Here is a 26,545-nt window from a genome sequence, read left to right as displayed (position 1 = left end):
GTGTGTGTGAAGTAATATGGCACTCTGATTGGCCAGATCTGGGTCAGGTGTTCAGCTCTGGAGCAAAAATTAAGGGAGTCTCTCCTGAAGCATTGGGATTGAACATGAAGAATAGTGATTCACCCAACGCATGCTGGATTTATGTTTGGTATCCTGATGAACAGGATATAGCCCTAGTACAGGTGGGGGTCCAGTCCTTACCATGCTTAGCCTCTGTAAACTTTTCTCTCAGGCACTGGTCCCTGATCCCACACCCAAGTTATTGACTGGGATCCAGTGCTGTAACTGCCTGAGGGTGGACATCAACACAGCATGACACTGTTTTCCTCAGTTCATCGATTGATCTATCTATCTATAGTCTTTTACTTGGGAGAACTGATCTTTGAAAAATAAATCTCAGCAATTCTCATTTCATACAGATATTCCAGGAGCCATTATTATTCATGTGTTTGTTTTTTTTTATAAAATAATTCAAACATACTGTAACGCACAGAGAATGATGTGAGGAAGACACTTAAAGCTAATGCTGATACTTGACAAATTGTGACACTTTTACGTACTTGCTTCAGGGTTTTATTTTTAAACAAAGGAAATATAGAAGATAAGGGTTGAAGCCTCCTTGTATCCATCCAAAATCCAATTTCCATCCTTTCTTTTCCGAAATTACAACTATACTGAAGCTGGTATCAGTCGTTCATCTATCTGTCTACCTGTTTCTGCTTTTGAATTTTCTCTTTGCTTTTTTTGGTCAATTTTTCTATGCCTGTATATGACTAGTTTACAATATTTTTATAGAAAGTGTTAATTGAAGTCCTCCATTAATTAAAAGCAAACACACATACACACCACTACCGCCATCACCACCCAGAAAACACCCTAAAATTGAAAAAAAAACCTCTCAAATGTAACTTTTCCGAGGTTGATATATCAACTTTGTGAGATGTTTGTTTAAAAAAGAAAATAAAAGTGGTACCTGGGTGGCTCAGTTGGTTAAGCATTTGACTCTTGATTTTGATCTCAGGGTCGTGAGATCAAGCCCTGTGTTGTGCTCCACCAGTGTGGAGCCTGCTTAAGATTCTCCCTCTTCTCTCTCTGACTATCACTCCTGCTCTCTCCCTCTCTAAAAATGGAAGGAAGGAAGGAAGGAAGGAAGGAAGGAAGGAAGGAAGGAAGGAGACAAAAAACTCCCACTATGATTGTTATCTTGCCGATTTCTGCTTGTAATTATTTTTGCTTTTGTGTTTTAAAGTGATGTTGCTAGAGGTATACATATTCATGTTTTTGAGAGTTCTTAATGCATTGTTCCCTTGAGGGTTATACTTTATCTCCCTTTATTATGATTAATTATTTTTCTGTGAATAATTTTTTCATGTAGTAGTAATTATTAGAGGTTTGTTTATTAGTCATATTTCTCTATCTTATTTTGTGTTTGCTGATCATTTCTCTTTTCCTTTTTATTACCTTTTTTTCTTTGTATGTGTGTGTATTTGATTCATCTTCTTTCTTTGGATTTACTCTATTTTTTCCTCTTTGATTCTTGATTTGAACAAATTCATTTTATTTTAACTCTACCTTGTTTTTAAAAAAATAATTTTATAATATAAATTTGAGGATTATTTTCTTATATTTCTACCTATTTTATAATTTCCAACATTATTTCTTTAAACCCATGGATCGATTGGATTATATTTTCAGGTGTCTGACAGTAGTAGTAGAGGTGGTTATTATTATTAAAATAATTTCTCTTGGGGTGCCTGGGTGGCTCAGCCAGATAAGCATCCAACTTCAGCTCAGGTCACGATCTAGTGGTTCTTGGGTTCAATCCCCCATCAGGTTGTGTGCTGACAGCTCACAGCCTGGAACCTGTTTCAGATTCTGTGTCGCCCTTTTTCTCTGCCTCTCCCCCACTCACACTCTGTCTCTCTCTGCCTCAAAAATAAACATTAAGAAAATATTAAAATAATTACTCTTATAAACTTTGTAGTAATGCTTGGTTTCAAATTCAATTGGAATGTGATCAGGGAACATGGACAATATGGGAATAGTTCTTCAATGTTTATTGAATCTTCTTTATGACATATATGGTACCTAACAAAATTTTTAATTATTTTTTTATTTTTTTAATTTTTGAGAGAGACACAGAGAGCACGAGCAGTGGAGGGGCAGAGAGAGAAGGAGAGAGGAAGAATCCCAAGCAGGCTCTGTGCAGTCAGTGCTCACAGAGTGATGTGTGGCTCAAACTCATGAAAACGTGAGATCATGACATGAGTTGAAATCAAGAGTTGGATGCCTTTTTTTTTTTTTATTTTTTTTTAACGTTTTATTTATTTTTGAGATAGAGAGAGACAGAGCATGAACGGGGTAGGGGCAGAGAGAGAGGGAGACACAGAATTGGAAGCAGGCTCCAGGCTCTGAGCCATCAGCTCAGAGCCCGACTCAGGGCTTTAACTCACGGACCGCGAGATCGTGACCTGAGCTGAAGTTGGATGCTTAACAGACTGAGCCACCCAGGTGCCCCAAGAGTTGGATGCTTAACTGACTGAGCCACCAGGTGCCCCACTACCTGGCAAATTTTTATGCATGCTTAGTATATTCTCTGATGGAGGCAGAATTATTTAAGACCAAGCTTTTCAATTGCACTGTTTGAATTTTTATCTTTTTCTTTTATTTTTTTCTATTTGATTTATCAATTTCTAAAGGAAGTTTATTAAAAATATCCCAATATTATTATTTGTCCTTGGAACTATTTTGTATTGTCCCATGTTTTTGCCTTAAACTCAATTTCCCATCAATACTAGAATGACTAAGTCAGATAAAAATATATCAAGTGAATCTTTTTTTTTACCCAAAGAAAATTGGGGTAATTTAAATATTCCTTTTCTAAATATTATATATCTGATGGTGTGCCTGGGTGGCTCAGTCAGTTAAGTGTCCAACTCTAGATTTTGGCTCAGGTCACAATCTGATGGCTTCATGAGATCGAGCCCCATGTCGGGTTCTGCCCTGACAGCATGGAGCCTGCTGGGAATTCTAACTTGTTCTCTACCCTTCTCCACTCATGCTCTTGTGTTCTGTCTCTCTCAAAATAAATAAATAAGCATGAAACAATATTATATAGCTGAAATGTTTGGCTGTTTATAGAAAATCCAATAAATAGTAGTATCTTTTAAAAGATTACTTAATTTTATTTAAGTAGCCCTGACTAATTTGGATTAATTTATTTCATCATGTTTCTTGCTATTTATTTAAGATGCACACACACACATATATGTAATTTTTTTTTTTTTGCTTACTTTTTTTTAACCCCATTTCTACCTCTGTGGGCTTATAGAGTTTAAAAAAATTCCTTTATTTTTCTCCTCTCCCAGGTTGGAAGCTACTAATATTTTAATTATTTTTCTTTTTACTTTCCCTTAATCAAAATATATTGAAGTATAATATGCATAGATAAAATTGTACACAACAAAAATGAATTTATCACAAAATGAACATTCATGTAACTGGCATACAAGAAGTAAAACATTGACAGTATTTCAGAAGCATGGAACATTAATACATTTTAAAAATAAATCTTTAAAGTTAATTAAGTTCTACTCTCAGAACCTTCCTGTCCCTGCATTCAGACCTCAGTGCTGTAGCCTCTGGGACATGTCTCATACTGCTAGCCTGCCATTAGCAACATAGAAAAAAATTCCATATCATTTTCTTGTCCCTTACACACCTTGAGGTGAGCAAAAATAAAATAAAGTAAATTTTAACTCTGAGGGAAATCGTGCTCATCCAGACTGGTCAGTTGGCAACCGGTCGGTGCCAAGTTCTGAGAGGTAATTAGTGAGGAGTATGACATTGATCCCCCTGGAACCTACCTACAGTGACCTGCAGCTGAAAAATGTCTGTGTGTACCACAATGAAGCCACAGGTGACAGATATGTTCCTCATGCTACCTTGGTGGATCTAGAACCCAGGACTATGGACTCTGGTCACTCAGGTCCTTTTGACCAGATGTGGAGACCAGACAACTTTGTTTCTGTTTGGTTTGGGGCAGGCAACAACTGGACAAAGGGCCATTCTACAGAAGGGCCAAGTGGACCCACTCGCTAGGTGGGGGCACAAGCTACGGGGTGGGCACCTTGCTCATCAGCAAGACTGCATCACCAACACCTTCAGGGTGGTACCCTCACCAAAGTGTTGGGTGCTTTGGCTGAGCCCTAAAACACCACCCTCTCTGACTGTCAGATGGTAGAGAATGTGGGTGAGACCCACTGAATTGACAACTGAGCCCTTTAGGAAATCTGCTTTCACACCATCAAGCTGACCACACCCACTGTGGGACCAGAACCACCTGGTCTCAGCCACTGTGAACAGTGTCACCAATAGCCTCCGCTTTCCTGGTCAGCTCAATGTTGGCCTCCACAAACCAGCTGTCAAGTTGGTGCCCTTCCTGTGTCTCTACCTCTTCAGGCTTGGCTTTGCTCCTTTGACCAGCCTTGGAAGCCAGTGGTGTGGGGCCTTCACTGTGTCCAAACTCACCCAGCAGGTCTTTGATGCCAAGAACATGATGGCTGCCAGCTCATGGCCATGTTTTGGCACAAGACCTTCCTCTACTGGTACTCAGGTGAGGGTGTGGACCAGATGGAGTTCACTGCAGCTGGGACCAGCAGGAATGACTTTGTCTCCTAGTGCCACCAGTACCAGGATGCCATCACAGAAGAAGAGGAGGCCTAAAGCAGAGCACCATCACCTCAGGCTTCTCAGGTCCCTCAGCCTTCTTCCTCAACTGCCCTTTTCCTGTCCCTCAGAGTTTGCATTTTCTGCCTCTGTCTTATTTTCTTTTCCTTTTTTGGAAGGTGGACGGGAGGTTCCTAGGACAGTGCCTGGCACATAGTAAGCACTCGTTAAGTATTTATTGTTTATTAAATGTCTCCTCTCTTCCACTCTGGGAAGCCTAGATTTCTACCCTTCTGGGTAACCCTGTATTTCTTTTTGGTGCCCATTTCTTCCATCTGTCCAGGTCATATTTCCCTTAGTTTTTAAGATAATTCTCCAAGAAGCTGGGTCTCATCAGATCCCATTTGGAACCATGTACTGAAAACTGGATACATGGGCACCATCCTAATCCATGTGGTCGTCCAGGGGAAAGGAAAGCAAGCTACTTCATAGCAAGTGGAGGTACCTGTAAGAAAAGGATATAGGCTTTTCCATTCTAGAGCAGTTTTGGAGAGGGGGATCCAGGCTATCGAAGTCCTAATTTTCAGGTATTTCCCTTTTCCTTTCTCAGCTTCAGGGGAGGTGATAACAGTATCATCTCCATTTTTAGTCTCCTTCCAAGCTCTGTCTCGGGCTGTTTCCTTTACAGGGGTCTGCCCCACTCTGTCTAGGGGATTCCTCTCTCTCCTACTTCACCTCCTGCACATGCTGGATTCTGTCCTTTTCCCCTGGTTGGAAAAGGAGGCCAAGAGAGGGAGGAGAGACTAGCCTTGCCCTAAGGCTCCCAGAAAGGCTCTCCCATGCCCACCTTTTCTTAACAAAAACCCAGCCCTCTTGTGTATTTATGGAAAGGTGTGTATTGTCACCTAAATATTTGAGTCATTCCTCCAGAGAGGGTACAAGGAGACCCTTCATCTTTTGGCAACATCTCATATCTTCCTTTTGCTATTTCCTTCTCCCTGCCCACCCTTGGTTTTGTTCTGTCTTACACTTCAAATTTCTACTTTGTGTTGAACTTGCCTTTTTTTTTTTTTTTTTTGGTTTTGAAAGGATGACATTCCCCAAAGGCCAAAAATAAATGAGAATTGGAAAAAAAAAATAAAGTTAATTAAGTTCCATAAATTAGCTAAAGTTATACAATATCTCTATACTTTCCCAAATGAGATGAGGATTTTAACAAACTCAACCAGTCATTAAACACTGTTTCTCACCTTCTTTGATGTTTTTAACTTTAATTTCACTTACTGGAAGCAAAGTCAATTATCTTCTATTCTGCAGTTACACAAGTTTACCCAATTGCATCTCACTCTCTGTGTGTTGTTTTTGCTTCTTTCTAAAGTACATCCTTTAGTAGTTTTTTCAGAACTGATTTATAAGAAGTAAACTCTGAACTTTATTTTCTATCTGAAAATATCCTTAGTCCATCTTCACTTGAGTGATAGTTCATCCTGACATAAAATTCCCAGTTGACAGTTAAGAATTGTCAAGCTGGACATTCAGCACTTTGAATTTTTTTCTCTGTTGTTTTCAGTTATTTATTACTAATAATGTTAAATCGACACACAATGTAACTGACATTTATTTGAAAGGAATTTGTCTTTTCTCTCTGATAGTTTTCAAGAACATTTCTTTCTATTTTTGCTGTAGGGTGTCCTCCTGTTTTCAATATGGCGTCTCACCCTTCTCCCATCTGTCCCTGATATCCCTGCATCTGTATGGTTCCATCACTTGAGAATAAATCTTCAGCTCTCAGACATGAAGGGGGAGGAAAGGTTGCTTAGTCTTATAATTTGGAGGATGGGACCTGAGGGTCTGATTGCTTTTCATACAGACTTTCAGTCAATTTCAATTCAATTTCAATTTCAATCCAAACTGTGTTTGGAAATTTTCTGTATGTCTCATAGCCAGAGACACCAGTTGCACCCATTTTCTGATCTCTTACTCTTGGAAGTTGGCTTGCATCCTTTTGGTGTATAAATTTGAGGGATCTCTGATCTGCTAAATCACATAGCACTAGACCATCTGCTTTCAGTCTCTCAATATTTAGATATTTCTTGTCTGTTGTCATCTCCTCTATTTTCTGTGTGTTTGAAGATTTATGAATATTATTAAAATATTTTACAGTAATTTTGGAGGGGGGTTCCTAGAGATATAATGGTTGAGTGCATGTATTCAATCTTCAGTGTTTAAAATAAAAATCCTTTCCATTAAGATTTTACAGACATTGGAAATTCTATTAACGGAAGATAGAGTCCTTCATTTCATAATTAGAAATATCCCAGGGAGACATATCACATTAACTTATAATTATAAATGGCTGGTATGCTTCCCTCTTTATAATTGACCCCTGATTCAGAATTAATTGCTTCTCTATCCCTGTTATATCTCCTTCACATATTTACAGTTTGTGGTTGGCAGGTCTCAGTAACCAGACTGTGAACTAGTTGGGATTATGTTCAAGGCACTTTTGCGCTCATGTATCTTTAGTTGCAATCACAGTGCTTGGTGCAAAGGGTGCTTCATAAATGCCTCTTCAATAAAACTGAATAATTTAGAGTCATAATTAGCACAGAAACCTTCAGCTATAACCAGAGTGTTTTTCACCCTTTGGCGAGAAATTTCAGCCAGATGTTCACTGGGTTCCCAAGTTTTTCTCCCAGATTTGCCACGTGATCTGATTGATCATTGAGTTTGGTAACTGGCATTGTGAGGACATAAAAACTTCAAGTAATGATAAAATAACAATATTATTTTGTATCATTCTCTTATTGTGTAAGATGTTTGTGTTCTCATATATTTTATTAAATGTTTATTTATTTATTGAGAAAGAGGCAAAGAGAGAGGGAGAAAGAGAATCCCAAGCAGGTTCCACACTGTCAGCGTGGAGATGATGTGGGGCTCGATCCCATGAACTACAAGATCGTGACCTGAGCCAAAATTGAGAGTTAGACGTTCAACTGACTGAGCCACCCATATGATCCCCCCAAATATATATATATATATATATATATATATTTTTTTTAATCCTCATACATCCCTGCAAAATTAGAGAATTGCAAAGTATATTTTATTTTGTTTTTGTGTATTCTTTCAAAAAATAGAAGATACTGGTGGGGATAATTATCACCAATTTGGGAAAAGAAAAGAATATCCCCTTCTTTAATGTTATTTTCTGTAAAACTAAGAGAAGCAAAGGGTCAAGGAACCTCTGTTTATTCTCTTCATACATACAAAACAAAGTGACCGTTTAGTAAAAAATGGCTAGACACAATTATAAGTATCCTAGATATCTTGCCCACTCAAGAGCTGACAATCAAAAGTCAGCAAAAGGATTAATGATCATTTCTGTCTAGAATAGAAAGAGTTGCCATTGTTAATTTTGAATATTATCTATTCTACCTCAGAAGAAAATGGTGGGCTGGGGATTTTGGCTGGGCTGTGTTTCCAGGAGGGAGGAATGGTATAGGTTTGAGAAAGGTTAGCGTCTGTGACTAGGCACTTTGAACAAAGTGAAATGGAAGCAGGGAAGCTCAGATTACACAAGGGAATGTTTTCAAAATTGAAGAAAAGGTCCCAGAGCAAGAGTGACTGTAAGAACATTAAAGAGTGCTGATTCAGAGCGAAAAGAGGGAATGTGCATTGAATACATTTATTCATTGTGGAATAAATATAGACTGCTACCTCCACTAACTGGTATTTACAGTTCTCAACTAGTTTCGTAGAATGAGTTGGTTTTTTTTGTTTGTTTGTTTTTGTTTTTGTTTTTTGTTTTTTTTTTGTTTTTTTGTTTTTATTTTTATTTTTTTTTTTTTTGGGACAGAGAGACACAGAGCATGAATGGGGGAGGGGCAGAGAGAGAGGAAGACACAGAATCGGAAACAGGCTCCAGGCTCCGAGCCATCAGCCCAGAGCCCGACGCGGGGCTCGAACTCCCGGACCGCGAGATCGTGACCTGGCTGAAGTAGGACGCCTAACCGACTGCGCCACCCAGGCGCCCCTGTTTTTTGTTTTAAAGTAAACTCTGTTCCTTATGTGGGGCTCAAACTCATGTCCCCAAGATCAAGAGTTGCATGCTCTACTGACTGAGTCAGCCAAGTGCCCCATAGAATGAGTTTTGAGTTTCTATTTAGCTAGCAGGAAGTGTGCATTTTAAAATGCATTAAAGGAAGCTAAAGTGGTAAATAAATCATTCTCCATCTTAAACTGTCCACAAGGTGTTCAGTAAAAGTAGTGACCTGGTTAGCAGCTGGGAAACCCAAGTTTCAAACGTGCAGCAGCAACATTCCATTGTTATGTAAATGGAGGGGAATAAGGGACTACTCAATTTGAGAAAGCTCAAATTAATTAACATCATATCATACCATCAAGGGTGTCATCTATTAATGCGTAGCAGCTTTTCAGGTGCGGCTCCCTTGGTTATCAGTCTCCACTCTGAGCTATTTTTATGTTAGCTGTGAAAAAGCAGAATAATTGTAGGGTCTGTGCCATGCTGACTTGTCAGACAAAATGGACCGTTGGTGCACTATTTTCTTCTTCTGAAGAACAGACAGATAAACATCCATCATATAGGTGGGACTTAAGAGCTTTATGGTGCCAGCTGATGGAAATTCCTTTCATGCTGCATAGGTTTGTGGAGGGAAGCTTTGTCTTTGTCTCATGGCTTACTGATGATCATTACTTTTCAGAGAATTTACCAGCATCTTGTGACTGACCTCAAAATGAAAGCTGGAGATTCACACATTGGGCAAGAAAGTTGAGGATGAGTCAAAAAAGCTGATGTAATTTAAACAAGACCCTTAATAAATGAGTGGAATCAAGATATACAGAATGAATATAGTTACTCACATAAGTATATTCAGTATGTTAGATGTATTTTAATGTATCATTGCTATGATTTCATATATGTGAGAAATTTTGGAAAGCCAGCTGAATAGCTTCAGAATTGCTAACATTATTCCTAAGGCTCTTCTACATTTCATTTCCAAATAGATTATTAATAAATAAGAGCTTGAGCTATAAAAAAAAAAAAAAGAAATTTGAGGACAGGTTATTCCAAGTTTCAGTATGTGAATAGGTGTATATATATTGATCAAGCAATATATATATACAATATATAAGCAATAAGTTTACTTATTTATTTTGAGAGAGACAGAGAGAGTGAGAGTGGGAGAGGGGCAAAGAGGGAGAATCCCAAACAGGCTCTGTGATGTGCAGAACCTGACAAGGGCCTCGAACTCACAAACTGTGAGATTGTGACCTGAGCCAAAATCAAGAGCTGGACACTGAAACGACTGAACCACCCAGGTGCCCCAAAGTGGGCTTTTGGGTTTTTAATATGTTCACTAAGCAGCAAAACCATTACCACTATCTTATTCCGGTACATTTTCATCGCCCCAGTAGAAACACTGTACCTATTAGTAGTCACTCCCATTCTCTCCTCCCCACAGTCCCTGAAAATCACTAATGTATTTTGTCTCTATGAATTTGCCTCTTCTGGACATTTTATAAAAATAGTATCATAATAATATGTGGTTCTTTATATCTGGCTTCTTTCACTTAGCATAGTGTTTTCAAAGTTCATCCATGTTGTGTGTTTTAGAACTTTACTTCTTTATGGCTTAATATTCCCTTGAATGGATATACCACATTGTTTATCCATTCGTCAGTTGATAGGCATTTGGCTTATTTCCACTTTTTTGGTTGCTGTGAATAATGCTGCTAGGAACATCCACGCATGAGATTTTATGTGGACACACTTTTTCAGTTCCCTTGGATATATACCTAGGAGTGGAGCTACTGGGTCACATGGGTACTCTGTCTTTGTTATTTTAAGACATTGCAAAAGTACTCCAAAATAGCTGCACCATTTTGTATTCCACTAGAATGTGTAAGAGTTTCAATGTATCCACATTCTGTAACATTTTCTGTTTTATTTTTAGCCATTCTAGTTGGTGTGAAATGATATGGTGGTTTTGTTGTGTATTTACATAATGACTAATGATTTTGACTATTTTTCCCTGTGCTTATTGGTCATTTATATGTCTTTTTGGAGAAACGCCTATTCAAATAATTTGTCCAGATTTTAATTGGGTTATTTGTCTTATGATATATGTGATTTATAATTGTTTTCTCCCATTCTGTGGGTTGTCTTTCACTTCCTTGATGGTGTCCTTTGATGCCCAAGAGTTTTTAACTTTGATGAAATCTAATTATCTACTATTTTCTTTTGTCACTTTTGCTTTTGGTGCCATATCTATGAAACCATTGCTTAGTCTAAGGTCACAAAGATGTAATCCTGTGTTTCTTTCTAGGGATTTTATAATTTCAGTCCTAATATTTACGGCTATGATTTATTCAGTTAATTTTTGTGTATGATTTGAGGTAAAGGTCCAAATTTATTCTTTTACATGTGGGTGTTCAGTTTTCCTTGCACTATTCTTTCCTTATTCAATTGTCTTGACACCCTTGTTATAAATCAACTGACCAAAAATGTAGGTTTATCTCTGGACCCTCAGTTCTGTTTCCATTCTGCTATATGCCTGTCTTTATGCCAGTTCCATACTATCTCAATAACTGCATCTTTGTAGAAGATTTTAAAATTGGACAATATGAGTTCTTCAACTTTGGTCTTCTTTTTCAAGATTGTTTATTCTATTCTTTGTCCCATGTATTGCCATATAAATATTAAGATCAGGTTGTCAAATTTTGAAAAAAAAAAAACACTGAAATTTTGATAGAGATGGTGTTGAATTTTTGGGTCAATCTGGGAAGTACCACCATTTTAACAAATTAAGTCTTCAAATTTATGAACAGGGATATCTTTCCATTTATTTAGTGTCCTTTAATTTCAATACTTTTTTGTAGTTTTAAGTGTACAAGTCTTGCATTTCCTAGGTTACACTGATTCCTAAGTATTTCTGCTTTTTGATGCTATTATAAATGGAATTATTTTTTAATTTTATTTTCAGGCTGTTCATTGCTAATATACGGAAACATAGTTGATGTTTGCATTTTGATTTTGCATTCTGCATTCTTGCTAAATATATTTATTAGCTCTAATTTTTTTTGTAGATTCTTGAGAATTTTCTATATACGACATTATGACACCTGCCAATCAGGATAGTTTTAATTCTTGCTTTCCACTATGATGCTTTTTATTTCATTTTCTTGCTTAATTCTTTCTGACTAGAATTCCCAGTGTGATGTTGAGGGCATGTGGTGAGAGCAAACATTCTTGATTTATTCCATTTCTTAGGGAAAAGCTTTCAACCTTTCCCCATGAAGTATAATGACAGCTGTGGGTTTGTCACAGATAACCCTTGTTAGGTTGAAGAATTTCCTTTCTATTCTTAGTTTATTTCTTAGTCTTTTCTATCATGAAAAGGTATTGGATTTTGTAAAATGTGTGTTTTTGTCCTTTATTCTATTAATATGATGTATTACATTGATTGATTTTCAACATGCATTGATTTTCATGTTGAACAAACTTTCCAAATCTAGAATAAATCCCACTTGCTTGTGAACAACATGTATAATCATTTTTATATATTGTTGAATTTGGTTTGACAGTTATTTTGTGGAGGATATTTCGATCTACATTTATAGAGGATATTGATCTTCAGTTCTCTTTTCTGTGATATCTTTGGTTTTGGTATCAGGGTAATACCAGATTTCTAGAAGGAGTTGGGAAGTGTTTTTTCTTCTCTTATGTTTTGAAAGAGTTTGTGAAAAATTGATTTTAATCTTTAAAAAGTTGAGTAGCATTTAGCAGTGAAGCCATATGATCCTGGGCTTTATTTTCCGGAAACATTTTTTTACTATTAATTAAATTTCTTCATTTATTACTGTTATGTTCAGATTCTCTATTTCTCTTTGAATCTGATTAGGTAGGTTGTGTCTTTCTCATATATCCATTTCCTTTAGATTTTCTAATTTGTTGGTGTAGAGTTGTTAATGGTATTTTCTTTTAAACCTTTTAACATCTATCAGGTTAATAATAATGTTCTCTCATTCCTTATTTTAATAATCTACATCTTTTCTCTTTTTTGTCAGTTTAGCTTAAAGTTTATACATTTTCCAAGAACCAATTTTTACTTCATTGAGTTCTCTATTGTTTCCTAGTCTTTGTCTCATTGACTACTGTTTTAATTTTTATTTTTTCCTTCCTTCTGCTTGGTTTGGGTTTAATTCCGCTTTTTTTCTAGTTTCTTCAAATGGAAGTTAGATTATTGATTTGAGGTCTTTCTCCTTTTTTAATATAGGCACTTGTAACTATATATTTACCTCTAAGCACGCTTTTGCTTTGTCTCATGCTTTTGATACATTGTGCTTTCTACGCATTGTTCTCAGATTTTTTCTAATTTCCCTTGTGATTTCTGCTTTGACCCATTGATTATTTAGTAGTGTGTTGTTTAATTTCCACACATTTGTGAATTTCTCTAGCTTCTCTTCCTTATTGATTTCTAATTTCATTTGCTTTGGGTCACAGAACATACCTTGTGTTATTTAAATCTTTTACATTTATAATACTTTTAGTTAGTGGGAGTGAGGGGTAACATAAGTCTCTAAGGAATTTGAAAGCAAAGTTTCCAGGATCTTGAGGGGCTAGCTGGTGTTGTTAAGATAAGGTTGCTTTATGGCCTATCATGTGACCCATCTTGACGTGCACTCCATGTGCACTGGGGAAGAATGTACATTTTGCTGTTGTGGGACCAAGTGTTCAATAGTTGTGTTAGTCTAATTGGTTTATAGTGTTAGGCAAGCCTTATCTTTTCTTGTTTATCTTCTGTAGAGTTGTGCTATTAATTACTGAAAGGGAGGAATTGAAATCTCCAACTGTTATGGCTGAGTTGTCCTATTTCTCACGTTGTTTCTGGCAGTTTCTACTTCATATATTGTGATACTCTGCTAGTGGTACATATATGTTAGCAGTTGTTATATCTTCTTGATGAATTGAGTCTTTAAAATTTCAATTTTTTTTAACGTTTATTTATTTTTCAGACAGAGAGAGACAGAACATGAACGGGGAAGGGGCAGAGAGAGAGGGAGACACAGAATCGGAAGCAGGCTCCGGGCTCCGAACCATCAGCCCAGAGCCCGACGCGGGGCTCGAACTCACGGACTGTGAGATCGTGACCTGAGCTGAAGTCGGACGCTTAACCGACTGAGTCACCCAGGCGCCCCAGAGTCTTTACAATTTCATAATAACCTTTTTTTTTTCCCTCTTTGAACTGGTTTTGACTTAAAATCTATTTTGTGTGACAGTAGTATAACCACTCAGGATCTCTTATAATTGCTGTTTGTATGGTATATTTTTTAACATCCTTTTACTTTTAATCCATTGTGCCTTTGAATATAAAGTATATATCTTACTGACAGCTTATATAGCTCTAACACTTATTTTTTAAAACGTCCATTCTGTTCATCTCTATCTTTAGATTGAATGATTTAATCAATCCATGTTTAATGTAATTAATGATCAGGGAGGATATATTTCTGCCATTTTGATATTTGTTTCCTATATTTCTGTGTCTTTTTTGTTGTCCTCTCATTCCTGCCACATTTTGTGTTCCACAAATATTATCTAGTATGATACTAGTATGATACTTAAACTAATCTGTCATTGTTTTTATAATTTTTAAAAATTCTTTTCTAAGAATTTTCCCTGGATATTATAATTAATATGCTCATTTATAACAATTTAGTTCAGATTAATACAAACTTAATTACAATAACATACAAAAATGTGTTCTTATATAGCTTCATTTCCTCTTCCTTTGTGCTATCATACAGATCACATCTTTATACATTGTATGCTCATCAACACAGTTCACAACTATTACTTATGCAGTTGATTTTTAAATAAGATAGGAGAAAAAAGTTACAATAAAAATACATTCATACTGTCTTTTATATTTACCTTCATCGTTACCTTTATCAGTGCTTTTATTTTTTTCACGCATATTCTCATTACTATCTAATCTGCTTTCATTTTATCCTGAAAGTCTTCCTTTAGAAGTTTTTGTAGGACAGATCAGTTAGCAATGAATTCTCTGTTTTTGTTTATCTGGAATTTTCTTAATTTCTCCTTCAATTTTTCAGTTTATTTATTTATTTTGACAAAGAGGGACAGAGAGCAAGCAGGGGAAGGGCAGAGAAAGAGGGAGAGAGAGAGAATTCCAAGCAGGCTCAGCACTTGTCAACATGACACAGGCCCAAACTCAGGAACCTTGAGATCATGACCTGAGCCAAAATCAAGAGTCTGCACACTTAACTGACTGAGCCACCTGTCACCCCCTCTCCTTCATTTTCTAAAGGATTGTTTTGCTAGACATGATTCTTGGGTGGCAGTCTTATTCTTTCAGTACTTTGAGTGTGTTATCTTATGGCCTTCTTGTCTCCAGTGTTTCTGATGAGAAATCAGTTTTTAATCTCATTGTGGATCTCTCATATAGGATTGGTTACTTCTCTATTGTTTGTTTGTTTGTTTGTTTGTTTGTTTCTTTCTTTCTTTCTTTCTTTCATCTTGTAATGTTTTGGTTATGAGGTATCTAGTTGCACACTTTGAGTTATCTATCCTGGGGTTTGATGACTTTCTTGGATGTGTAGACTAATGCTTTCCATTAAATTTAGGAAGTTTTGGGTCATTATTTATTCAACTATTCTTTCTGTTTCTTTGTCTTTCTCTTTCTTCTCTTTCGGGGACTCCCATTAAGTGCATGTTGGTGTACTCGGGAGTGCCCTAATGGTGTCTGAGACTGTTCATTAATTTTTTTTTTCCTTTCTGTTCCTGAGACTGAATAATCTCAATTGCATGAATTTTCAAGTTCATTGGATATTTCTTTTGTCTGCTCAGATCTTCTGTTGAGCACCTTTAGTGAATTTGTCATTTATAATGCTTTTTGAGTCTAAAACTTCTACTTGGTTCTTTTGTATAATTTCTGTCTCTTTATTGATAATATCTTTATGGAGGCGTGATTTTCATAATTTTTATTTAGTTTTTCAGACCTGGTCTTCTTTAGTTCTTTGAATGTATTTACAATCCTGATTTAAATCTTTGTCAGTAAGTCCAATATCTGGGCTTCTACATGGATAGTTTCTATTTACTGCATATATATATATATACACACACATATATATATATATGTATGTATATAAATGGCATGTCTTATAATTTTTTGGCTGAAAGCTAGAAGTTTTCAATAGCATAATGTTGCAATTCTATAAACTAGGTCCTTCCTCTCTACTGGGGTTTGTTGTTTGTTTAATAACTTTGTTAAACTAAATCTATAAAGTCTATAATGTTTGTCATGTGTGACCACTGAAGCTTCTACTTGGCTAGCTTCATAATAAATTTAATTATTAGGTAGTGATTTTGTTAGGTGCCTTGAACTAATAAGTCCCATAGCCTCTCCTCAGAGCATGTGGTCCTGAGGGGGCATGCCTTCAACACCACTCGGTCTGGGCATTTGCAGCTCTGCCTTAGTCTTCACTTCCTGCTTGTGCAGAGCTTCATACTTGGTGGTAGGTGAGACCCAGGGCCTTCTCAGGTCTTTTCTGGAGCATGCATATAAGCATGCACAAAGATCTAGGCATGCATACAATCCTAACCATTTATATTCCAAGCAAAGGGTGAGAGCTTTTAAAATCCCCCTATAAACATTTCTTTCCCCAGCTTTTAGTTTTAAATTTTGTGGTTAGTCCATCATTTGCCTAACTGCTCTCCACTACCTCAGATAGCTATGACCTTCAACAATTGCCTCTGCTCATTTTTTTTTTTTTTTTTTTTTTTTTTGACAAATGCCCTTGAGGAAAAAGGTTGTTTCCCCTTGGCAAGCTCTGAACTAGGTAAAATAAAGACCGGTACTTCTGATTCCTTTTGCCAATAATCAGGGAACAGAGCTAACACGCAGGCAGTGGCTTTTCAACAAAACAACCTTATTGAGGAGTCTTGACACAACTTGTAAGACATCACTAATTAGATTTCACTAGCCATCTGCTGCACTATCCTTGTCAAAGACCAGTGAAATGTAAATTTAGAGCAGATGACAAAGTGAAAGGAGAAAACAACACCTTCCTGATAATTGTGGTTACCCAGTCTGTATCCCGGGGAGAGGGAGGTGGGACAATAGTATCAAAGGATATCTTCTTGTCTTAGGCTAAAAGGACTGGCATTGAATGAATAAATGTGTACATTTTATTCCCCCCGCCCTTTTTTTTTGAGGTTTTTCTCACTTTGGAGGAGGAGTGAGGGAGGAGAAGAGCAGGTATTTTCTTATAGAAAATTTTCCTGTGAAATATAACATTGACAATTATTCTCTCTGATAAAGAGATGTGAAAGTTATATTAAATATGTTTAGATTGAAGTGTATATTTTAGTTTAAAATACACAATAGATCAAAGATCACTTTTTTTTCCCCAGTCCATAAGAGCTAGCTAGAAGGATGGTTTGATTTTATATATTGCTGAGATGACTTTCTGAATAAAATAATGGAACCAGGTGACTAATGGTAAATATGTTTGATTTTATTATGGGTCTTAGTGGAAATAAGCTAAAGTATCCAGTAGTGTTGAGGGAACTAAGCCATTGAAAAGGATTGAACTTACTTCTTCATCAGTAAAAAGATAGGGATCTGAGCATTTCAGAGAGGAAACATTAATATGACATCCATACTCAGTCATACCCATTCTGAAAGTTAAATATACTCAGACCAAACAAACATGTTTCTCAAGAACTAGATAAAGGAGAATTCATTCATTTGGCCATTCATTCATTCATTCATTTATTCATTCTTTTGTTCATTCATTATCTATTGATAAAGTGCCTACCACATAGCAGCAATTGTTCTTGGTGCTGAGGATACAGTGGTTGAGCAAGAACAGGGAGGGTCCGTGTCGTCACTGAACCTGTACTCTATTGGAAGGATGGAACACAAACTAAACTACAGGTGGCTACATACTAGAATGGCAGATAATGTTAAGTGCAATGAAGAAAAATAATATAAATAAGAGAATAGAGAGTAACAGGGTTGGGTGGGGTAAGGGGAAGATTATCTCTAATAAGATGACATTTATGCACAAATCTGAGAGAAAAAGCCCTGGATATCTGGGAAAAGAGACTGTCAGATAGATGGAACAGTAAACACATATGCCCTGAGGGTGAAGTGTGCCTGGAGCACAAAGAAATTAGTGTGGATTGAGTGAAGTGAGCCCTGGGAAGGGAGAACACAGTGAAAGGTACGAGTAGGCCTTCTAGGGTGGATATCATTCAGAATGAGATTGGAAGTCACTGGAGGGTGTTGTATGGAGTAGGCCTTCTAGGAAGTCACTGGAAGGTTTCAAGCAGAGAAATCACAAGGGTCTCAGGCTGTTTTATGCAGAATAAATGATGAGGAAAGGGGTTGGTGTGGTAAAAAATCAGAAGGTTTTGCAGCGGTGTAGGTAAGAGATGATTGTGGTTTGGGCAGGATGGTAGTGAGAGTGGTGAGTTGTAGTTGGTTTCTGTATATATTTTGAAGGCACAGCATGGGATAGTGAATGGGATTAGGGATGTGAAATAAGGAGGCATTGAAGATCGAAGGCGACTGCAAGGTATTTGGTTTTGGTTAGAACAACCAAAGAAATTGGGAGCCAGTTACTAGAATAGAGAGAAGGTTGTCCGTACTCTTTCTTGGTCTGTGAAGACCAATCAATAGTTCCTTTGCCTTTTTTTTTTTAACATCCTGGAACTGAGAGAGAGAGAGAGAGAGAGAGAGAGAGAGAGAGAGAGAGGGAGACAGAGATTCAGATGAAGAATGTAAATGGGCTGCAGAGGACGTGGATACGATTTAAGCCAAAACAAAACCTTTTCCGCAAGAAAACGGTATGGAGTATGTCAAGGGAGAATGAGGGTAACCAAGGAGGAAAAAGAAGATACTAGAAGATTGTGTTTTGGGTAACGAAATTTCTATACTTCCTCCAGGCCACCTATTTTCAATTTGATGAAAGACCTGGGTTCAAATTCTTGCTGGAAATATGTGAGTAAGGATAGGTACAGACACCTGCTGTGCTACAGTCTCTTTGGGGAAGGAAATGGATGCTGTTTTGAGGATGAAGTGAGAAATGCAGTTTTGTTTTTCCTTTCTTATTTTAATTTTTCTCTTATGCTTTGCTTTAAGTATCAAAAAAGGAAAATTATCCTATATTGATGGTCTAATTTATCTCTAAACTTTTATATAACAAGTGGTTATTGAGAGTCATTAAATGTAGGGCATGATGGCAAGAATTGCAGCGGATTCAATAAACATACAAAATTCATTTTTCCTCCAATGATTTATAATCTAAATCTGTAGTTTACATAACTGAGAGCTCAGGACAGTATTTGATGATGATGCAAACATGATTTCTGTGAAGAATTGCTTTAAAAAAACCCAAACATTTATTGATCACGAATTATGTACTAACCGTTTTGCTAAGTGCCTTCCATGTGTTATGTTACTTAATTCTAAGAAGCAAAAGGAACACAATCCTGTAAATTAGATACTGATATTAACCTTACGTAGACACTGAGAGGCAGGATTATTTCTCATCTGATATTGAGGAGTCTTACATTTAGTGGAGTTAGTGGTAGAACTGGATTTGAACGCACAGTCTGACTTTGGTGACTAGATGCACACATTTTCACCATTTTGTTTTCCTAAGAGATTTCAGAGGCTGGAGAAATTGCTATGGATTGAAGTAGTCAAAGAAAGTCTCCTAGAAGGGGCAGGCTTGGGAACTTCTCTGAAAGATGGTCGATTAAGAAAAAGAAAGAGAAGAAAATAATCAGATTTCAGACATGGTTCCATGAGCAGTTGAGAGGATTTAATGGGTTGGCGAGCCCAAACTGTTCTGGGAACAAGGAGGAAATCTGGCTTGCCTGTTGCACTGGGGTTTTTGTTGGGTGGTAAAAGGAGGTTAGGTTGGATTAGTGAGCTGAGTGCCAGCCAAGTGGTTCACACATCCTCTTTTTAGGTAATGGAAGACCATTGAAAGAATTTGGATATCATTTTGGAATTATATCAAATTGGGAGAGAAACGTTATGAGAGGTAGGAGATGAGAAAAACAGTGGGGAGGCCATGGCTGCAATTCAGGTAGGAGGTGATAAATCATGGACGATTTTTCTTCCTATGAATCTGTGTTTTGAAAAATAAAGCTGTTTAGCCCACCTCCTGGTCCTCCTCTCCCCTGTGTATCTCTGCATTTCTTTCTCTTTTCTTTTGAAATTCTTTTCTAGAATTATGCATTTTTAAAGAAGAAAATCACCTTGGATAGAGATCATGTGTCCTAATCTTTTTTTCTTTCCCTTTAACATGACTCTGAGCCAAGCAAAATTAAGAAACTTGCCTGAGATCGCATGGTAACAAGTGTCAAAGCCAAGACTAAAATTAAATTTGTTTTCTGACTTTCTCTTCAGCACTGTAAGTGTTATCATTCCTGTCTCCACTTTCTCCTGCCAGGACTTCAAGGAAAAGGAACTCCAGAGCTCCCAGATATTTTTCTACAGTTCTTTTACCCAGGATGGTATTGGTGACCCTATTGCTTTTAGGGGATAAGGTTAATGTTCCTAGCTACTGAAACACCCTGCAGTATCTTGATTTAGAAGAAATATATGTATGGTCATTCATTTGACCAAAATGTGTCTGTCAGATGTGCTTGGTTTTTGCCCAGGGTTCCTGGCTCCTACAACTGTGAGAATTTCTTGTGATAAGGGCTATAGGAGTGTATTTCGTTTTGCACCCCACTCAGGGGCTGGGGCTGGGGCTGGGGCTGCTTGCCAGCAGAATACACCATGAGGGCTGAAACTTTCAGTCTTCTCTCCAGACCTCAGCAGAGGGGAGAGGGGCTGGAAGTTGAATCAGCCAACAGCCAGTGACTTAGTCAATCATGACTGCATGGTGAAGCCTCCATAGAGACCCAGAAGGGTTAGCAAAGCCTCCAGGTTGGTGAACAGGTGGAGACTGGTTAGGACATGAAGCTCTACACTCTTTCTCCATACCTTACCCTATGCATCTCTTCATCTGGGTGTTAATGCGCATCCCTTATCATATCCTTGAATAAACTGGTAAACACAAGTGCTTCCTGAATTCTGTGAGCACCACTAGCAAATTAATGAACCTTGAGGAGGAGAGCATTAGAATCTCCAGGCTGGAGCCAGTGGGTCGGTAGCACAGATTAGCCCAGGGCTTGTGGCTGGCATCTGAAGTGGGGTGGGGGCAGTCTTGTAGGACTCAACCCTCACCTTGTGGATGTGAGGCTATGTCTGGGTAGTATCAGAATTGAGGTGAATTCTCAGATACCTTGCTGGTTTTGTGTTTTGTCTGGGAGAACTCACCCGTGTTAGAATTGGGTCCAGGAACCTATAAAGACCAATGAGCAGAAATTATTTTTTTACATCTGTGTTCTTTGCCCCAAGAGACTCATCTAGATTTTATTATGTACCAGAGTTAAACACACTGACATTCTCTAGAGAAAGCAGAGAATCACCTTTCTTGTTACCTTTCCTATTTAGCAGGGAAGGGAGAGTTGTTACTCGCTAGAGAAACCTTTTGGCTCGATGAACTCACTGGGGAGATGTAAATGCACGGTCTGCTTTCTGGTCCATAAGGATAAATGACCTTAATATAAAATAAGTGTCTGAGGGACAGAAAAAGAGAACAAGGAAAGAGCTATGAATTCTTTCCATTCAGGAAGAGAAGCTTGGGGTGTTATTTAATCCTATGGTCCACTAAAGAACCTAATTTTTGAGTTTCTTTGGGAGGCCTCAGCTATAAATTTCTTCATCAGCTTCTGCATTTGAGATAAGAATGCAACTCCCACTGCAGTTTTATTTAAAAAAATTTTGGGGGGTGCCTGGGTGGCTCAGTCAGTGAAGTGGCTGACTTTGGCTCAGGTCATGATCTCATGGCTAGTGCGTTTGAGCCCCTGGGTCGGGCTCTGTGCTGACCAGTGGGTGCCTGAAGCCTACTTTGGATTCTGTGTCTTCCTCTCTCTCTGCTCGCCCTGCCTCCTGTTCACACTCTATCGCTCTCCCTCTCTCTCAAAAATAAATAAACATTAAAATTAAAAAAACACACACAATATTTTATTTTTCTCAGTGTTAATGGCTTTGAGCTTTACATGGAATTTTTTCATTAAAGGTTTCTCCCTAACAAGGAAAGTACAGTGACTTTTAATCCAAAGCAGACAGCAGCAGTACAGAAGCCCTTGCCAAGACAGAGATGATAGGAAAAATCAATATCCCATAATTAAATCTGTTGAATTGACAGTAAAAAAAAAAAAAAAAAAAAAAAGACACAGGTTTAATTTAGATATTGGCTGCCCAGAGAAGAAATATTCTGACAGCAGTAAAATAGGGGTTGGGTTTCGTTTATTTCTTAGCTAATGATGGATAGCTGCCTACCACATGCTGGTCACTGTGCTGGGTTGGCGCTCAGAAATGAACAGAACAAGGTGTACATAGCATCTGCCTTCTGCTGCCACTTGATGATGATCCCTGGACTGTGTGGTCCTCGTACGACCTGTTAACTGCTGAGTTCCTCAGGAGAAGAGTAATGTTGTGACCATAAATATTTTATGAATTAATGAACATGTTTTTCTGCAATACTTTTGTCTTTGGAATATACCTTTCTACCTTACAGTGACTTGTAAAGTAGGCAGCATCCATCAATCCTTATTTTCTTGATTGTCTTTGTCAGGAATGAGTGTTGAAGTGTCTTTCAAAGGATTTCTTTGTTCTTTTTTTAACGTTAAAGGAGATAATCAGTTCTTGGCTTTAAAATTTTTTCTTTTACAATTTCCCATTCTGACAACTTTTTGCCAAGATTATTAATGGATTTATAATCTCAGAAATTAAATTATTCTTACTCGTATCTGTTAAGTAATGTGGTCCAAAAGGTGATGGGGTCCAAAATGGTAGCCAGTCTGAATGGGTGACTTCAAGTGATTGTCGGCTGGGTGGTCTGAGAGCTGCTGGCACAGCCCAAGGTTTTACTGTTGACTTTTCTGTGTTTGGCTGGTTCATCACAGAGAGTTGTTGGTCTCAAGACATAGCTTTAAAACCTCAACCTTAGTATTAACCTAGTATTAACTTAGTATTAACAGTGGGGGTGATACCTATTTTTATTGAATCAGTTGTATATGGGATTGAATGCTGTGTAGAAATGTGAATTAACTGGTTATATGTTCCTGATTTTGACAAGTGATATTGTGGGGCTCGTTCTATTTGCCAAGCTGGCCCACCCCTTAATCTGGTCTGATTTCAGCTGAACATGTCCTTACCTTGTTGTCTTTTGAACTGTTCCATTGGATGTTTGAATCAGGTACTATGAAATCAGACTGGGCAAAAAAAAAAAAAAAAAAAAAAAAACCTAGAGAAAATGCATTTTCATCTTAACTCTATATTGGTTTTCAAATGAAAACATGTAAGAGACTACTACATCAATTGGGCAAATGGGATGGGCAGGGAGGATGGGGGTGTATCCAGACTTTTGGAGCCAGTGCTGCTCCAGGTGAGATGCTAGAGGTTCTAAAGATCCTTCCTTCCTTCCTTCCTTCCTTCCTTCCTTCCTTCCTTCCTTCCTTCCTTCCTTCCTCCCTCCCTCCCTCCCTCCCTCCCTCCCTCCCTTCCTTCCTTCCTTCCTTCCGTTCTTTCGTTCATTCGTTCTTTGAAAAATTTTTTTAAATGTTTATTTACTTTTTAGAGTGGGGGAGAGAGAGAGACAGAGCGAGAGCAGGGGAGGGGCAGAGAGAGAGGGAGACACAGAATCTGAAACAGACTCCAGGCTCTGAGCTGTCAGCACAGAGCTCGACGCAGGGCTTGAACCCACGGATCATGAGATCATGACCTGAGCTGAAGTCAGATGCTCAACTGAGCCACCCAGGCGCCCCTATATATATATATATATATATATATATTTTTTTTTTTTTTTTAATGTTTATTTATTTTTGAGCGAGTGTGAGCAGGAGAGGGACAGAGAGACTGGGGCAGAGTAGGATCTGAAGCAAGCTCTGTGCTGACGGCAGTGAGCCTGGTGCGGGGCTTGAACTCGCGAACCATGAGATCATGACCTGAGCTGAAGTTGGACCCTCCACCGACTGAACCACCCAGGCATCCCAAGATGCTAGAGGTTCTAAATAGCATGTGTTCTAGGCTTCTGAAAGTGTGGTGGCAACACAGTCCTTTGTAAAGTACATTGTTTCTTTGTAAGTGTTAATTTTCTTTCTTTCCTCAAGGTATAGTAGAAAACACTGTTTCTCACCCTAAATGTGCATACAGATTCCCTGGGGATCTTGTTAAGATGCAGATCCTGGGTGGGACTCAAGGTTCTGTATATCTAACAAACTCCCAGGTTGGTGGCCATACTTTGAGGAACAAGAGTATAAAGACAAGTTGGTTTAGGTTTGGACTGACCTAGGTCCAAGCGTCAATTCTGGGTAACTTACTGGATGACCAGTTTTCAAGTGCTCCTATACCTGGGCTCTGGGATGGTCAGTCCTTTAGTGACATAACATTGGATGTTGGAGGTGTTGAGGCACACCTGGTTTGGTCTCTTCTGTTCCCCTGCTCTCTAGATCATTGACTCTCTGAGCATTTTGTGTGACCAAAAAACTGCGTTGACCATGTTAGCATGGCCTGGGCCACCCTGATTGTCTGTAGCTGTACAGCAACTGTGGTCTTCAGACGAAGCTGCCATCTGTTTCCCCTTCTTCCCTCTTTTTCTCTATCCAAGCGGTGTTTATTTAGAAAGCTCTGGGTGCAGTGTCCAGCTGATAGTACCCCATGCTGTTCTGTCTTATTCCTGAAGCTTCCATGTATCTCTTTACCTTTATAAATATTCTCCTCCTGCACCCATGCTGCCTCGTGTTCCTAGGATGTGCACTGAATAGTGACGTTGCTTGCTACATTTCAAATACACTGCTTCTCTTTAGATTTCAAAGCTTGCCGTGCCAGGGGGGACGAATATTATCAAGCCCGGCATCATTCATTCAGTCTGATGGGCCCCATCTCTCCATTTATCAGCCATGGATGGATGGGGGAAATTTTGTATCATTTTATTGTCTGACTGAAGCTTGATAGATCCTCTTTAAGGAAGTGACTCACTTTTCTTCTTTCTTTCTCTGACTTGTGATGGTTTCTTTGTTCTAGGGGTCCTGGTAGTTCAGAGTCTGCTTGTCAAGGCTTCGGTTATGTCACTCGTGTCCCAGTCTCTGGCCAGGGTCATAATCCCTGTTAATAGCAGATACATAAATACGCAATTAATGTTAAAAGAATGCAATCTGGTGACATCATTTCCCTTTAGGTTGTCTAGATTTTGAGGCTACACTTCACTTAGGGTTCTGTGCCATTGCTCTTGTTCAGTGACCTCTCAGGACTGGCGCTAATGATTCACTGCTTAATAATTTCAGCCAAGATGCTTTTGCTTGGCCATATTTTCAGGAGATCAGAGGCCTTTTTTGTATTTTATTTTTTCCAAGGGAAGAAATATGTCCTACCAAAACCCACAGGTTTAAGACTTCCTGGACACAGACTGCTAATGCCTAGAAAGAGCAGGCACATAATACGTATATGTAAAGCAGTCAGAGGTAAAAACAGGCAGGCTGGCGGGAGGGTACTGGCCTCACCTAAAAAGTTCAAAGTCAATGCGAAACAAGCCAAATTCTGGCCTGGTACCTTTGAAACACCTTTTAGAATTTGAGATCTAGCTGGAGGGGCACCAATTGCTCTGGTTTACCAGGGACTCAGGGGTTTCCTGGGATGTTGGATTTTCAAGTCTAAAACTGCAACATGCTTTGGGGCGCCTGGGAGTTTGGCTCGGCTCATGATCTCACGGCTTGTGAGTTTGAGCCCTCGTCGGGCTCTCTGCTGACAGCTCGGAGTCTGCTTCAGATTCTGTGTCTCCCTCTCTCTCTGCCCCTCCCCTGCTCACACTCTGTCAATCTCTCTCTCAAAAAATAATAAACATTAAAAAATTTTTTTAAAAAAATAAAAGGAAGAATAGGAAAAACACAGAGGATTTTTAGTGAGACTAATTCGTGTAATAGTATATAGTTAATGCATGCCATTATACACTCATCCAACCCGTAGAATGTCCAACACCAAGAGTGAATCCTGATGTCATCTGTGGACTCTGGGTGATAATAATGAGTCAGTGTAGATTCATTGACCTTAACAAGCACACCATTCTGAGGGGTGAGGATGTTGGAGATAGGGGGCGCTATGCACAGGTGGAGGATATATGGGAACTCTGAACTTTCCACCCAATTTTGCTGTGAACCTAAAACTGTTTTAAAAATGAGGTCTAGGGGCGCCTGGGTGGCTCAGTCAGTTTAGTGTTTGACTTCAGCTCAGGTCATGATCTCGCGGTTTATGAGTTCAAGCCCTGCATCGGGCTCTGTGCTGACAGCTCAGAGCCTGGAGCCTGCTTCGGATTCTGTGTCTCCCTCTCTCTCTCTGCCCCTCCTCTGCTCTCTCTCTTTCTTTCTCTCCCTCTGAAAAATAAATGAACAATAAAAAAATTATTTAAAGATGAATAAAATAAAACTGTAACATTCCTGAACAAACCAGATGGTTGGTCACCCCATATCTAGCATTCTTAGTGAATAAAAGCATGACCTTAAACTAGACTGTAGTTAAACTAAAACTTAAAAAAAAAAAGTGAAGACTAGTTGGGTCACATAGCTTCAACCTATTAAAACCAAGAAGAAGTTTGTTTGGTTTTGTTGTTGTTGTTGTTGTTGTTGTTGTTGTTGTTGTTGTTGTTGTTTTCCCTCTGTAGGTTTGCAGTTTTCTTTTTTTTTTTTTTAATTTAAAATTTAAAA

At 38.3% G+C, this 26,545-nt stretch overlaps 1 protein-coding gene and 1 pseudogene across 2 annotated transcripts in view; both read left to right on the top strand.

Annotated features, from left to right (window-relative positions):
• Positions 1-26,545, top strand: part of AGBL1 (AGBL carboxypeptidase 1) — an 858,541-nt gene that overhangs the window by 375,392 nt on the left and 456,604 nt on the right. The window lies entirely within an intron of this gene.
• On the top strand, positions 3,728-4,725 carry LOC121042204 (tubulin beta chain-like; annotated as a pseudogene).

The sequence above is a fragment of the Herpailurus yagouaroundi genome, unplaced genomic scaffold, assembly GCF_014898765.1.
Source record: "Herpailurus yagouaroundi ecotype Mexico unplaced genomic scaffold, PumYag 185, whole genome shotgun sequence".
Classification (NCBI taxonomy): domain Eukaryota; kingdom Metazoa; phylum Chordata; class Mammalia; order Carnivora; family Felidae; genus Herpailurus; species Herpailurus yagouaroundi.
The sequence above is the reverse complement of the archived record's forward strand: the minus strand, read 5'-3'. Positions and strand labels throughout refer to the sequence as shown.